The sequence below is a fragment of the Hermetia illucens genome, chromosome 1, assembly GCF_905115235.1.
Source record: "Hermetia illucens chromosome 1, iHerIll2.2.curated.20191125, whole genome shotgun sequence".
Classification (NCBI taxonomy): Eukaryota; Metazoa; Arthropoda; class Insecta; order Diptera; family Stratiomyidae; genus Hermetia; species Hermetia illucens.
The window spans coordinates 87,288,498-87,304,418 of record NC_051849.1 but is presented as its reverse complement, the minus strand read 5'-3'; the positions used below and the strand labels follow the sequence as shown (position 1 = coordinate 87,304,418).

The 15,921-nt window shown below is 40.7% G+C and overlaps 1 protein-coding gene across 2 annotated transcripts in view; it reads left to right on the top strand.

Moving 5' to 3' along the window:
* The window catches only part of LOC119651953 (ion transport peptide), a 132,096-nt gene that overhangs the window by 29,929 nt on the left and 86,246 nt on the right, over positions 1-15,921 (top strand). The window contains exon 1 of one of the 2 annotated variants that reach the window (XM_038055828.1): positions 862-2,818. The exons of the other annotated variant lie outside the window; for it this stretch is intronic. The gene's annotated coding sequence lies outside the window, so the exon portion shown is untranslated. Of the gene's footprint in view, positions 1-861; positions 2,819-15,921 lie in introns of those variants that run through there. 2 annotated transcript variants of the gene reach the window in all.

The window sequence follows — 15,921 nt, the reverse complement described above, 5'->3', positions numbered from 1 at the left end:
GCTGTACATCAATGAAGGCAAGACAAAGTATACGGTAGCAACGTCAGCTCTAAAAACCAACCAACTAACAACATCGAACCGCACTGGTCAAACGGGAAGAATAAAGATTGGAGAATACAACTGTGAGACCGTTGATAATTTCTCCTATCTGGGGTCGAAAATCACAACCGATAACAGCTACGATGAGGAAATCCGCGAACTGTTCCGTCTCACCATAGGGTCAAAGTTCTTACTGTACAAGATAATGATCTTGCCAGTCCTCATGTATTCCTCGGAAACTTGGGTTCTTAACAAGAAAAATTACGAATTCTTGGCCGCGTTCGAGAGAAGAATCCTCTGAAGAATTTTTGGCCCCATACATGAGGATGGATGATTCCGTAGCCTACATAACGGCGAAATCTATGAGCGATACCCTGACCGTCAGGTTGTGGATAAAATCGGGCTCAATAGGTCACTTAATCCGTATGGATGAGGATGATCCAGCCTGGAAAGACTATAAGGGCAATATCTATGGTAGAAAAAGAAGATGCAGACCCTGCCTAAGATGGAGCGATGGCGTAATTCAGGACGCCAGACAGCTTTTAGGGATATCGAATTGGTGGACCTCGGCGGAAAACCGGAATGTCTGGAGTTCCTTATTAAGGCTGGCCTAGACCGGATACTGGTTGTTGCGCCGTTGATGATGATGATGATAAACGGGAATGAAACACGTCAGGATAATCAGCTGTTCAAAGAAATTCTTTTTCGGTTAGTAGGAAATTTAAATTAATTTATTAGACTACTTCCGATATGTTTGCAAACTTTTTTGATCGGCATCGCTAACACATATCTTAATTCTATTTTATAAAATATACTTGACTAGATTTATCTTTTTTCTTTTCTCACTGACTCATGAACTACCCCTCCTAGCGTAACACACGCATCCTGTCTTGTCGCTCCCTCGTGATTTTTTACTAAATCGCGGCTACGCTACTTGGGTGTGTGAAACAACCCATGTTATATATTTGCACTGATGCAAACACTTCCATTTATATTAAATTAATAGTTTTCATCGGGCGTTTAGCACCGGTTGTATATTTTCAACTTTTCTTCCCGATTTGGGTTCCACTATTTACTATTCGATAGATTAGCTTCTAATGGGTTTATATATGCAATAGATTCCCAGCAGAATATCACTAGGAACCGTCAAATTAAGTAATTACATTTTTGCTGAAGATATTCGGATACATTGAAATATATCCATTATTTACTGAAGTTCTATTTTGTTATTGTAATTTATCTGTCTTTTCAAATATTTTTTTCTCCCTTGCAGAGCAATACCTGCGATTGTTTTATGGTTTCAGCGATTTGGTTTCTCTATTAATCAATTTGGACAGATTACAAGTTGCTAAATTTACATTCTTCAATTTACAATAGCACACACAGGCGTCAGGTCGAAATCACGAATCCGCCTGAAACCCCTTTCGACTAGCAAATGTGTAACGTCTGTTCTGACCTGAGCTTACCGCTAGCGTATTATAGAATTAGTCTGAGATCACTGCAGTTGCTCTAATTGGTCCAAAAGAAAGCGACAGCCGTCTATTTTGGAAACCTTGCCTTGAGGTTTGATATGGCTTGGAGAGCTCCTGCTATGGTGGTATTAGTGCGAAAACACGGCTAAATTATGTACTTATATTTCACTACTTTTTCTTCTCGTCAGCAGTAGCATACTCTGAAAGCGTATTCTGAAGCATATACTACTGGGAGCAGCTAAGGTACTACACTTACATGGGTTGGATACTACGGCGGTACGAGGCCGGAGGCTGGTATTCTAGACCGCAGGCCTCAGACCTCAGACCCCATCTGTCTACATATTCCCTAACGTGATTGCATTAAGCGTATAGAGCTGTTAAGCCCGAGCGCATGATTTTGATTTAATATAGTATTCGAACATACATATGTACCTATGAGCATATAAGGTTGTTATCTAGACGGTCTGCTGGAAGATCGGCCATCAAATATCCCTCTTGTTTGTTTTCGGTGAATTCTCGGCGATGTGTAGCTCTGATCCAACCTCGGCTTATTTTAGCAATCTTCTAACGAAACAGAAAGTAGTATTATTCAACATTGTGATAATATTATCACTTGTACGGTGGAAGTAGTATGACTTTATTGTCTCGAAAAGTGCGTGGAATTCTTTCACTGAATTGTCGTGCGAAAACTGTGCGCCGACTTCCCCATCTTGCCTCAATGATTTATTTCCATCTTAATTGATTGTGATTTGTGTACGCCTCAAGCTTATCCGGTTTTCGAGTTTCATTTTCTCATAACTTATTTTGAGGTTCACGGGATGCATGCGCGCGGTCCAAGTGAGTTTGAAACGAAAGTGAGATCAAAGTGTTTGTTCTAACTCCTCTAAAGTGATGTGCCCCTTAGTGGTTCGATATGATATCCTTGAAGTGGAGAAAAGTGCTGGTTACTTTATGGTTTCTCCCGTAATAAAAGGTTGAAGATAATATTGCGTATACGATTTCTCGGCCGATTCTGCAGGATAAAGTATAAAATTTTCAAAATTGGGCCGAGAAAAGATCTAACCAAAATTCATACCAAATGGCGAGAATTCGATCTTGTAGAGAAATTAGTTTCACTTACGCTGTTATGTATGTGTAGGGGAGAGTGAGGTGTACTTTCACAACATCGTTCAGCATGACTTGAACAGTCGTCTTTTCACTTGGAGACATGTCTCTCAAGCCTCTCGTAAATGTGCGAATAAGTGTAGGAGCTGGCCATCCGTAGGAAAACAGGCTCGACGAAAGACATTCAACGCGCTCCGAGGAAGGTATGTTTATTGCTGCAGACTGTAAGAACGCAAAGACATTTGCTTACAAGATTAACAACATTTTTCACGGAACTACTTACACACTTCAAAACAATACAAAAAGTGTTAATTTTTGCGCCAAAATTTACGTCAATGTGACTATTGTTTTGGTCTAGTCCTTAAGTATGTTGCCTCTGAACCGTTGATCTTGACTCGCGACAGGTCACCGCTGGGTGGTGGATACTCTCTATAACCGACAATGTGCCGAAGGTTTTCAGCCCCTTTGCGTAATACATGAATTTAATTTAAATAAACTTTTATAAAAATCATACGCACACATATAAACATATTACATCCCATCATAGCCCAAATTTGAATTTCTTATAAAAGCTTTCATCCTTGAGTTAGATACGTACCTAGAGATTTTGTTATTATTCATTGTCTTACACCAGAAACACTAAAGGGTTTATATTTACTTAAGATGGATGTCATCGATTAGATTTCTCCGTATAAATTAACAATTCAACGGCTTTTATTTTTTGTGCAATTCAAAAATCTTCTACATGATAAATCACATACCACACACATACATATAAACTGAAAGAAAAGGATGTGTATTTCCACTGTATGATGGTTTAGGACGAAAAATATTTATTGATGCAGATACATATATACATATGTAGATACTTCCTTTTTATGGGAACTTGTGTATTTCCTGCTATAATAATTTTGAATCCCTTGGGGTCATTAATATTTCTTTAGGGCATGCTGAAGGATCTGAAATAGCTTCCTCAACGGTTGTGGGGTATAATATGTTTCCATATTTTTTCATATTTTTCCCAAAATTTCAAATAACAAAAAAACCGATTAAAAAGAAAAGAAAGATTTATTGGATTCCATTTTGACTGTATAATATGTGTGATTCCAAACAATGTTAGTAAGGTACGGCGGCCACGGTTGTTTAGTATAATTCAAACATTTGATTTGCCTCATAAACATTCATTTTTGAGGCGTGAATGATGTATACGAAAGAGATTCTGCAAAAATGTATATCCCTGCCCTGAAACTATGTGAACTACAGTGTTGAACAAAAGAGGAGTAATTAAATATTTCGAAGATTGGTCAATAACTTTTAAAAGTGAACTCCTTGAAATGGACGTGCAGAATAACGATTAGGTATTATCTTCCTCGGTCCTAAGGTTTTAAATAATTTCTTCCACTATTGAATGTCTCTAGGTATAATGATGTGTGACAATTCTAATGCGTAGCCAACATCGCTTAAATTTGTATTGAAAGTAGCCAGTGTTTAAACTTCTGTTTAAAACAAAATCTTATTAAAACTTCCTCTGCAACATTCGTGTACTTTGGGGATTATGGCTAATTATCATGCCCAACGTTAGAACGAAATCCATTTTGCCGTAACGTCGCTTCATTATAAAAACGTCGTCTTTCTTTCGCACAATATGAATTGGTTTAATCCCTGCTAGTCGATTCTACACCAGATATGCAGCTTTGGTTTTTCTTCATGAGGCATTTGCCCACATTGGCGCAACTACTTTAGATATAAGATGGCGACGGCTCGGCCTTATATCTGCGGCACAATTGTCATTAACTCCTAAATGAAGCATAGTGTGTGAAGCACACCTCCCCGCCATCGTTGACGATTTGCTGAAATGGGCTTCAGTTCGCTCCAGGAATTACGGAGACGCTTGCCCCCTCCCGAATTGTTCTGCGCCAAGTGCTCCTACGGCGACCCAAGGCGTAGCCAAAACTTATCCACTGCAACTTACACGTTCTGATCAGCACGACCACGGGTAATTGACCTATCATCATCATCAACGACGCAACAACCGATAACCAGTCTAGACCTGCGTTGATAAGGAACTCCAGATATCCCGGTCTTGTGCAAAATCCCACCAATTCGATATCCCTAAAAGCTGTCAACCAGATTAAGTGACCCGCCCACCGAAACTTAACACAACCGGATTTTCTTCACAACTAAACGCTCGTGATAACGCTCATAAATATCATCGTTATATACGCTACGGAATCGTCCATTCTCATGTAAGGCGTCAAAACTTTTTCGGAGGATTCTTCTCTGGAACTCGGCTAAGGGTTCGCAATTTTTCTTACTAAGAGCCCAGGTATTCCCCACACACATGAGGGCTGACAAAATCGTTGCATTGTACAGTAAGAGCGATTTCAGCGTCGTAGCTGTTATCGGTTGTTATTTATGACCCTAGAAAGGAGAAAAAAGTTGTAGTTTCCTATTGATCAGTGCCGCTTGATGTTGTCGTTCTTTGCCCTTTGGTGCTGACATGGTCAACATGTACTTCGTCTTACCTTCATTAATGTGCAGCCCGAAATCTCGCACCGCCTGCTGGATCTGGATGAAGGTAGTCAGTACATTTTCCAATAATGTCAATATCGACGGAATAAGCCAGTAGTTGGGAGACTTGACCGTATGTTATATAATAAGGTCAATATTGTCAACATAGAGGAGTAGTTGGGTGGACTTGAAGAGGAAGGTGGCTTACGCATTAGCATCAGCATCACAGATCGCTTTTTTCAGAGTCAGGTTGAATAGGGCATCCCTTTGTCTTAGATCGTTGTAAATTTTCAATGGTCTCGAGAGTGATGCTGGTACTTTATCTGGCCTTGTACAATGATCAGGGTCGGCCTAGTCAGTCTTTTTGCCCTGGTTATGCTTTGAAGTCGAGGAAAGGATGGTGTACCATATTTCAACAGTTTTCCTTGCTTGCTTGCTTGCATCGCTTGCCGGACAGAGAAAACCTGATCTGATTTGCCCGGAGTGAAACTTCTTTGGTATGGACCAATGACGTGCTCTGAGCGTATAAGCAAGATAAGAGATAATTTCTAAAGATTTTACTCAGCAACAAGATGCCTTTATAATTGCTGAACTGCACAAAATCCCGTTTTTTGTATGGGACAGGTAATGCGCCGTTGCCAATCGTCAGGCATTGATTTGCTGCTTCACACCTTGAACATCGGTTGATGAGTTGCTTGGTGTAGTTGGTCGCCTCTATATTTAAACAATCCAGCTGTAATATAATGTAAAGCTAAGCCAATGGATTGCACGGATTGTTTCTTCCATGCTTGGTGGTGGCAACATTTCTCCAACACATTCAGTTGGCGGAACCTCCAACTCGCCGATATTTCAGATGATCTGCTAATCAATGTACTCAATTCATCGCGCCACTATGCCCATGCGATCGGAAGTCTGATTTGAGTCTTTGTTTCGGCAGGATGAGCATCGAGGTGTATAAGGCTTCAGTCTGCTGACTTGTTGGTAAAACTTCCGCATCTGGTGCGGGTGCTCCTTGTACTTTTTGAATTAACAGACTTGTTGGTTCTCCCTGGTTTCTTTTTACTGTTGGTGAAGTTGTTTCTCCACAAACAGAGTTTGTGATAGGTCTCAGCGCGTACCCGCGTTCTTTGAGAGTGCATCATTGCCTGGTATGCAGTATTCCTCCATTCGGCTATTAGCTTACATTCATCGTCGAACCAGTCGTTCTGACCTTTTTTTTCGACTGGGGCTAAGTATGTTTGTAGCCGCATCAATGATAACGTTCTTCAGGTGGTTGTGAAAATCATTTGTCGATGCGTCATCTACAGCACCTTTGTCACCCGCAGTTATTGCCATTACTCTTTATACCTGTTATGGAGGGCTTTGGCTCTCACCTGGTGGCCAGAGGCGATTCTAGGCGATGTTGTAATTTGAGCCCAGAGCACTATGCCAACGAGATAGTGATTCGAAACTATATTGGCCCCCCTATATCTTCTGACATTCATCAAGGCTAAGAGATCGCGGCATTCAATCAACATGTGGTCAATTTAGCTGAAGTCCTATCTGGAGAGGCCCATGTTCATCCTTCGGTGCTCTATAAATTTTGAAAGGGGGGTGCCAAATGAAAGGTATTGATCATTAATTTTTAGTTCTTATGTCACAAAGCCAGGTGCGCGGTTAAACATTGTTGATTGAATAAAATATCATTTTGAATTTGTTATTTTTTTGCCGCCGCCGACCAATAATAGGTCATTTAAAAAAAATCAATAAATTTCAACCAAGAATTTAAACAATACCGCTGTTAACCCGACCCTTTAAGCTTTTGCAATGCAGCTGGAGCCATACATAAGCATACATATATAGAAGAAAAAAAAATAATCAGACTCTTTCAATTACCATTCTTTTCATTACGACAGCAGAAAGAGTTTACTTATGAAACAAAGATCAATGAGAGATCTCTTAATAAGAAACTTAGTTCAACATCCTTTCTCTCAATCTTTCAGGTACTATATGTATCATTTCGGTCTTATTTCAAGCAAGCAACTGTTTGTCAAAGAGGCAGTAATTGCCATTTGAATACATATTCCCTCGGCATCGAAGACCTCAAAAAATATTCCTAGGAATACTCGCTTCTTCCAGAAGGAACGAATTATATTTAATATTTATTATTTTTTATGGAATACCAAATGTTGCGCCTACTCGCGTGGAAAAACATCAAACAACTGAACCTAACATAAATCAGCCAACACTTCAGGCAAATTGCTAACAAATACATCCAATTTTTATTTCTCATATATAAAAAGGAGATGCGAAAAAGACAAGTAGGTGTTTATGTTTCCCTTTTTAACGTACTTTCTCTTTTGGAGATAGCAAAATGTCGGTTGCCTCGGGGCAATTTCAAACAACGACCAAAAACATAAACGGACATGGTTCGCAAGTGTAGGACTTTTCGTGAATGTGAGTTCTTTAAGGACATAATTGGATGTCGTAGGCATAAGATATTGGAGCAATCGGAACTGTTTTATGATAAGATCCTGAATCGCGATTCCTTGTATAAAGTTTATGTTTATTGTTGCATAAGTTAGTTGCTTCATGATTTGCATGATTTGATTTTCTTGGTGAATGTATATAATACGTAAGGGTTGAATTTGTATGAGAAGAATGTCAGCAGAAGGATAAAAAAGCTTACAGGGATTATAGCATAAAATTATTTTTCCTACCTCAATATTTTTAGTATTATTTTCTTTCATCCTATCCAAAGTACGCATTAGGTTACTTGGCGCTGTCTCATATTCGAAACATGTCCTGCCTAGGGCTTTCGCAAGGGAAAGCTCAAGAAAAAGACAACAATAGATCAGGTTTTCCAAAGCCAAGCGCACATCTAAATATTGTGGTTGCCATGAACCCCCAATGTGCGGCATAGGGCGTCAATCATACCTGCGTGCCATTCGGGTCGATTCTCAGCATCGGTTCGCTTCACGACTTTTCGAAAAACTTGCGCTCTTTCTCTGCTTTTCTGCGCTATGTAGCTCTAGGGGGACCCACTCGCTTGGAATAGTGGGTCCCGTAGCGTGGCGAACGCCAGAATGGATTATCGCTACCAAGAAAACTGCTGGCAATATGTGTGGCGTCTGTGAACGCAGCAAATAGAACAAATCCTTCAATATCCAAGTATTTTCAAAACTAGCGTCTCCTGAACATGAAGTTAATAATAGCAATGTTGACATAGCTAAACTGGAGGAAGCTTTTAACAATGATGACCAGGCCAGCAATTGTTGCGTTTTCAGTTTCAACACCATTATTAACTTCGGATCGAATGTACTGTCTTCAAACCTAACATTATTCTTCAAAGAGCCCCGTATTTTCGCTGTTTAGGCGAATCTAGGGAAATAAATTCTCGTTAGCGCGAATTACATGGCCATACCATCGAAAATGTCTCTCTCGTGATTTTTCGGTGCAACCCCATATCGATTGCTGGTAATACCTTTTCGGATGTGGTCATGCGGTTGTTTGCATTACCTCGAGACGCCGTTTATTGTCTTTATAGTCAACTAGCACGGCCAACGTGAGTTGATAGTTTGATCACAAAGAACACCAGGAGGAAAAATGGACCGTACTATTCTTTCCATTACTACCATAATGAGCACCGAGAAGAACAAGGGAAACTGCAAAACCGCAAGGAAGGTGTACTAGGAAGCTGGTGTAAAATAGTAAGTCGGAACTTTTAAGTCAATAAAATAACCTATAATAGGCTGTTTCTTCTACCATTACTCCAAAGGGGCCTAGAAGTCATTCTATGTTGATTTTGGAAGCCCTTACCCATTACTCACGTAAGGATGACGGTATAGCACTAATTTGTATGGCAATATGGGTATATTCTATATTGGAAAGTCCAACTGGGACCGGGAATCACTAAAAAAAGGTATGACAGGCATCATACACTGTATCCTTACACTAAATTCAGTCGAGCTAATGGTATTTCTCGCTTGTGTGAATGTAAGATTGAAAATAACCGTATTCACTGAATAGCTGGGCTAGGTAACAGTAAATTTCATCGTGCTTTCAATTGAACCACGACCACGCGGCTTTGATGAGATTCTCGATTCTTTTTCTCAGAATTGCTGTCATGCATTGAAAGCGATAGGAATTACTCCTTCGAGGCAGTACAATAGGCGGATGTAACTCCCAAATTTTTTCGCCATTGTACTTGTGCTAGACACTTGCGGCGCATATCTTTGCTGATATGCATACCCAGCAAATACTTCGAAACTTTAAAGAAAGGCAGACTGAAATGTACCTGCTAGATAATGGACCTCCAATATTGACCATCAGCCGACAAATTGCAAACATTCTAGGTGCAGCTTTGTCTAGAGTGTTGCGAGTCTGCTAGAAGGACCTCATCTTAGTTTCTATCATGATGACGAGGTATATCACCGCTTAAATTAGGAGGAACTGTGGGATTGATCTTCTCGGTCAGGAGGACTACGCAGTTAAAATCAATTTTTTAAAACCAATTGTACATTAAGATATGATATTTCAGGAATATTGTGCAAAATTTTCATGAAGAAATATTAAACAACTCGGAAAACCGGAAGCTGGACGCTTCAGGTATGAAAGGTTTTGTGTATTTCACTTCTTTTTACTTCTTTGAATGGACATTTTCCCCCATTAGTACCTGGCACGTAATGTATACGCATATATTGAGAGAGAGGGAATATCCAGTTTCGCGTGATATTGATATTCAAAGTCTTGAATTAGCACAGAAGCGATAACGTCGGCCTATTATAACTTTGTTAGTGCGACTTCCACGAAACCTGGTGTGTTATAGTCTATATTACTGCAAAATTTCATGATTCTAAGATGAACTTAAGGGGGGTTTTGAAGACAGTTACTAAAAATTATATTAACATCCTATTATCAACTTTATTTGAATATATATCGGTATGGAGGGTATTTCGGAGCCTAGGCACTATATAGCGGCAGCTTCTTGATTTATTTCAAATTTTTCGGTTGTGTGGTTTCTGAGAATGGGTCCGTAGAGGAAATGATCGATTTCGACCCCGGCTTCCTACCTTTTCAAAAAATGTCGAAACTAAGACCGGTTTCAGAAAGTACCAACCTGGACCTTGCATTTGATAGTGCACATAAGTATATTTGGTGGAACAAATCTACACCCCCCTTTTGCATGTATGGGGACCCCTCCCCCTCTAGCTCGACCTACACTAAACCGATTTTAGTAAGATTTTCTTTTACATAAAATCTTAAAAATAAGGCGTCGGAGCAATTATTTCGAAGGGATCCACTTATTTGTGATTGAAAATTTAAAAAATTAACAAAATTTGAAAAAAAACTCTCCAGCGTTATCCCAAAAATTTTGAAAATAGTGTTCAAAATTTGAAAAGGGTCGGTGCAGTAATTTTGCAGTTATGAGGGATACTGACTTTGAATACGTGGGTTGTGGGAAAAATGTTTTGAAGTTTTGAACATTAAAAAATTTGGAATAAAACGTTCAGAAGCGAGTTTAGCTCACTCAAGTGTTTGGTGAGAAGTTGGTTTGAATTCTCATTGTTGTTCTGCGTAAAGTTTCGACACATTGCTCCATTGCTCTTTGATCAGATCTTGGTAGATTGGCTTTATGGCATCCAAAACATCCTTGGGAAGAGCACTATACGTGTGTTTAAACGAATCCAATGCATTAACAGTTGCTGCTTTTTGCCATCCGCACTACGAGTTCGCGCTGAGTTGTGTATGAGACATGTTGCTTTAACCGCTGTGTCTTAGTTTTCCTCCGATTCATTTAAAATTTTCACACAATATTCCTGAAATGATCTTCAGTTCTCCATTAAATCATATAAAAGAAAAATGCAAAAAAAAGTTTTAAAAATGTTACCCCGTTTTTTGCTAATTGATATTGAATACTCAAATTCATTATTGTTAATGTCAATGGTATACGAGTGATGAAACTATAGCACAAGAACAGTACAACGACAAACACATGTATCCTGTGAATATTTCATCAGATATCCCATTTTTTTTCTGTGAGCACGTGCACGCTCTAAGTTGGCAATTGCCGCACACTTATCTGAAACGGCCTATCTCGAATCAGCTGCTCTAATCCTGTATTTTTAATTTCTACACTGTAAGTGTACTCTCTATTACAAACCAGCAAAACATCTATCTTCCTCCCAATTCTATCTAAACCCCGCTTCTTTAGACTAGATATAAAACTTCAAACCACCAAAATAACCAATCGTCTATTCACTGGCTTTCCTGGTAAGGATAGGTGGCTCAACATCCGACCATTGTGATAAATGGTGCGAAGCTGATGCCGACAACTTCCGCTTCGGCACTTATTCTTTGAAGACCAAAATGTTGGCAGACTGACCGTTTTAATCGCATTAAACACGAAAACATCACAAAACTAGTAACCTTCATTGAAGACTCAAGTGTTGGCATTTAGCACTCCACAGCACAGGGCGCTAGTTTTTCATGACCTGAAAATACTAAATCTGACACGAACCAATTCACACACATCACAAATAACCGAATAATCAATGGAATACCACCAATAACTGGAATGTGAATGTATCCTAATAAATAGAAACGCATCCTATATAGCTATGCTCGTGAAGTTGAAGTTATTAACCGAATACATTCTTATCCTAACCGCAGGCGTTATAGATGCTATCTACTAACCGGCTTCGCGGAATTGCTCTACGTGACCATATTCTCCTACCTAGAAGTCAAGGGCACCTTAAGCTCGGACAAACAAAACTATATGCACCTGTCAGTTTGGGAGAGTGGTACGGGTCATTTGAGTCCACTTTATGAGAATGTACGAGTATGTAGCATAATGGAAGACAAAAATTTTTTCCATCGCTTGCCGCAGAGAGAAAATCTGATTGGTTGCTGATTTGCCTGCAGTGAAGCCTATTTGGTATGGGCGAATGATGTTCTGGGCGTATGGGGTTATTCGGCCTAGTAAGATAGCGGATAATTTCTTATAGATGGTACTCAGCAACGTGATACCTCTTTAATTGCTGGACTGTGTGATATCTCCTTTTTTATGTATGAGACAGATTATGCCTCTTTGCCAATCGTCAGGTATTGATTCGCTGTCCCATACCAAGTTGATGAATCACTTGGTGTAATTGCTCGCCCCCATATTTAACCAATTCGGCTGTAATTCCATCGGCTCCTGGCGATTTATGATTTTTAAGCCACGAGACGGGGCTAAGTATGTTTGTGATCGTATTTATGATAACGTTCTTCAGGTGGTTGTGAAGATCATTTGTTGATGCTGGATCTCTATTGACTGCGGTTATTGCGGCATCAATTTCCCTCTTATAGGTGTTGTGGATGGCTTTGGTGTTAACTCTCACCTGATTGTCAGAGGGATTCTGGATGGTGTTATTATTCTAGCTCGGAGCACCATGCCAACGAGATAGTGATCCGAGTCTATATTGGCCCCCCTATATGTTCCGACATTCATCAAGGCTGAGAGGTGGCGGGGTTCGATCAACACGTGATCAATTTGGTTGAAAGTGGTCCCGTCTAGAAAGGCCCACGTATGGTTGTGGACCATTTCCCGCGCAAACCAGGTACTTCCAACAACCATTTCGTGGGACACTGCTAATTGAATAATCCGCAGTCCGTTAGCATTTGTATTTTCGTGTAAGCTATGGGAGCCAACGTAACGCCTGAATACGGGCTCCTTCCCTACTTGGCTGTTTAAATCCCCAAGTATGATTTTGATATCATATCTGGGACAGGCTTGCAGGGTTTGTTCTACTGCCTCGCAGTCTCCTTTGTAGGGGCGTGAACGTTAATGAGGCTTATATTTCTAAATTTGTCTCGCAAGTAGAGTGCATAGCTGTTCGCTTATGTTTTCAAAGCCAATAACAGCATGTGTCGTTTTTTGCTTGACTAAGAAACCTACTCCAAGCACATGGTTTACTGGATGGCCACTATAATATATGGTGTAGTGACTCTTCTCCAGGAAACCAGTCCGGGTCAAGCGCATCTTTTGCAACGCTGGTTCGTCAGCGTTGTATTGGGACAGGGTATCGACTAGCTGCTGAGCAGCATTCGATTTGTATAAGGAGCGCACGTTCCATGAGAAAATGGGCAAATTGTTATTCCGTTGTCGTTGCCGGGTTCGTCGTTGTGTTATCAGTCCAATCTGAGGCTCTTGTTGTGGCTTCGTAACAAGTTGTTTTCCGTATAGGGTTGTCAGCCCTACCCCACCCCCAACTTGGAGGACCAGTTGGTACAATTTGTCCCGTTTATAGGCGTGGGAGATTCGTCTTCATCCTTCTCCGTCTGCAGCTTGTCGCTAACAAAGAGCTTCCAGCGGTCACCACGTGGAGGTGGAAATAGGGTTTGGTAGTAGAGCTGTTGGTGTTGGTTCAGCAGGCGTTTCTCAGGTTTTATGCTCCATCGTGGGTACCAATCCACATTTCGCCCTGGACCCTATACTACCCTTTGACCACCTACATTACATACTAGGTACTAATGGGACAAATGTCCATGTTTTTATACAAGAAATACGCAAAACCTTTCAAACTTCAAACTTCCCGCTTCTGGTTTCCCGACTTGTTTGTATCTGTTTCAGGTGAACTTGTTCTGACATAGGAAAACACAAAACCTTTTATACTTAGACGGCTCGGGTTTCTTGACTTGCTTTTTTTTCAGTTGAGGTTATTGAATGTTGTTGTTGTCTTCGATTCTGGTGCTGACATTACCACCGTTTAGTTTTTCGCCTTCCCTTCATTGGCGTCTAGCCAAGCGTACGATCTTCATAACAATATTTGAAACCCCCACAGAAATGGGAAGAGTCTCTATTCAAACTCATTGCAATGAAGGTTTGCCATCACTCACGTTATCTGCTACCCAGTCTTTTTGTCACGTGTGTATTGCACGTGTTGGAAGCACTATTTACCAGGGTAGAAATTTCAATAGACAAACTCCTGTATCTAATAGCAGTGTTGACTGAATTTACTTTTGAGTATAATATTCAAATCCTGATAGACAACGGTAATATTGTATATTATTTTGTGGTTTACTATCAAGCAGTCGTTGTACTGGCGAACAACGAGAGGCCATTTTTGTAGAGAATTCGACGCTTGAAGGCATGGAAAAAATTCTGCTGCTCTCTAGAGACCTACAAGGGCGGAACCCGGGTATTTACAAATATTGCCTGTGCTGGTTCGCAAGTACTTATTTGTGTATAGCTCAACTGAGTCCCGGCGACATTCATATATATCATTTAGTGTGACACGTATGTATCATTTAGTGATTACTTCCAAGAATTGCATCTTATTATTCAACTGGGTTTTCTGCAATTTTAGACTGAGTTTGGCATGTAGCGATTGGTATTAATTCTGGGGTACTACCGTTACCATTAACCTTATTGTTTTTCTCTCTCTAATTAATAGAAAAATTTCAAAGCATTTCCTATGCGAAAACAACAATTTTTATTACACCTATAACATTACAAGTCTAAATTAACCTAACTTATGTACTACCTTAACAGCATAGCTTAATCTAAGGTACAAACTATGGCTTAAACTAACTTATCACTAAAGAATAAATTGAAAAATATACATGTCATGATATGATATCTGGAGGAAAAGTCGAAAAAAACCTCCACTCGTTAAATTTTTTTATAAAAGCGGGCGGGCGGGGAAGGAACTAGGATGTGAGTTGGGATGGGGGTCATGCGGAAGGGGTTTGAGAAGGAAGCTAGGAGTGGCGCTAAAGATGGGTAGGTTTTGAAAACTGGGATGAGGAGTAGATACCGATGTAGAAGATTACTCTACCGCCGGGGTCGAGAAGGAGGTTACGGGACTGGAGAGACAAGAGGATTTGTGGGAACAGATGAGTTCGTAGAAGATTCTCTTCGACGATCTCGATCTGCATGGCCTGGGAGATAAGTGGATTTGAGTGTGACATGGATTTTTCAAGGAATGGAGGAGTCGTAGAGGATCTGTTTGAAGATGTATTTGGAGCGGTCTTCGTTTTTGTATATATTGGTGCAGTGGCGGAGGATTCTGCGCTCTTTGCAGCGGATTCGTTCGATTTGGTGAGGGGAAGCGTCGGACCAGAAGATGAAGCCAAAAACGAGGAGGGGATGGATAAGCTGTTTGTAGCAAAACAGTTTGACTTTCTGGGGTGTTGGGCTAGTGTATTTTAGGATTGGGTAGAGGGATTTGAAGGCACCTGTTGCACGGTTCAGTGCCTTCGTGGTATGTGGGACGTGGGATAGGCGGGAATTGATTGTCGCCCCAAGGTAGGTGACTTCTTTGTTGGGATGGTGTCGTTGTGGATCTTCAGGGATAGGGTTGAAATGTCGTTCCTCATTTTCGGCGTCATCTTAGCGGTACCACGGAATACGATGGTTTCGCATTTTTTTTGGATTTAAGGACAGTTTCCAGCGGGTGAAATACCGGTAGAGCTCGTCCAAATAGGAATTCAGGCGGGCTTCACCGGCAGGGATGTTTCTGGTGGAGGTGTAGAGGGTGAGATCGCGGATGAAGGATTCGGATTGGATTTGGGTGTGGAGTTGGTTTAGGAAGGTCTGCGGTAAACAGGGAAAAGAGGGTAGCGGAGAGGACTGACCCCCGAGGAATGCCAACCGGGCTAGAATATGGGGAGGAGAGGTGTTCACGGAGTTGGACTTGGGATTTCCGCCCATCAAGAAAGCTAAGAGTTAGCTTGCAGAGGTGCGGATGGAACTGGAGGACTTCAGAAAGCTTCTATGCGAGTCCGTATTGCCTTCTTTATGTCGAGGAGACAGGCTATGGTCGGAGCGTTC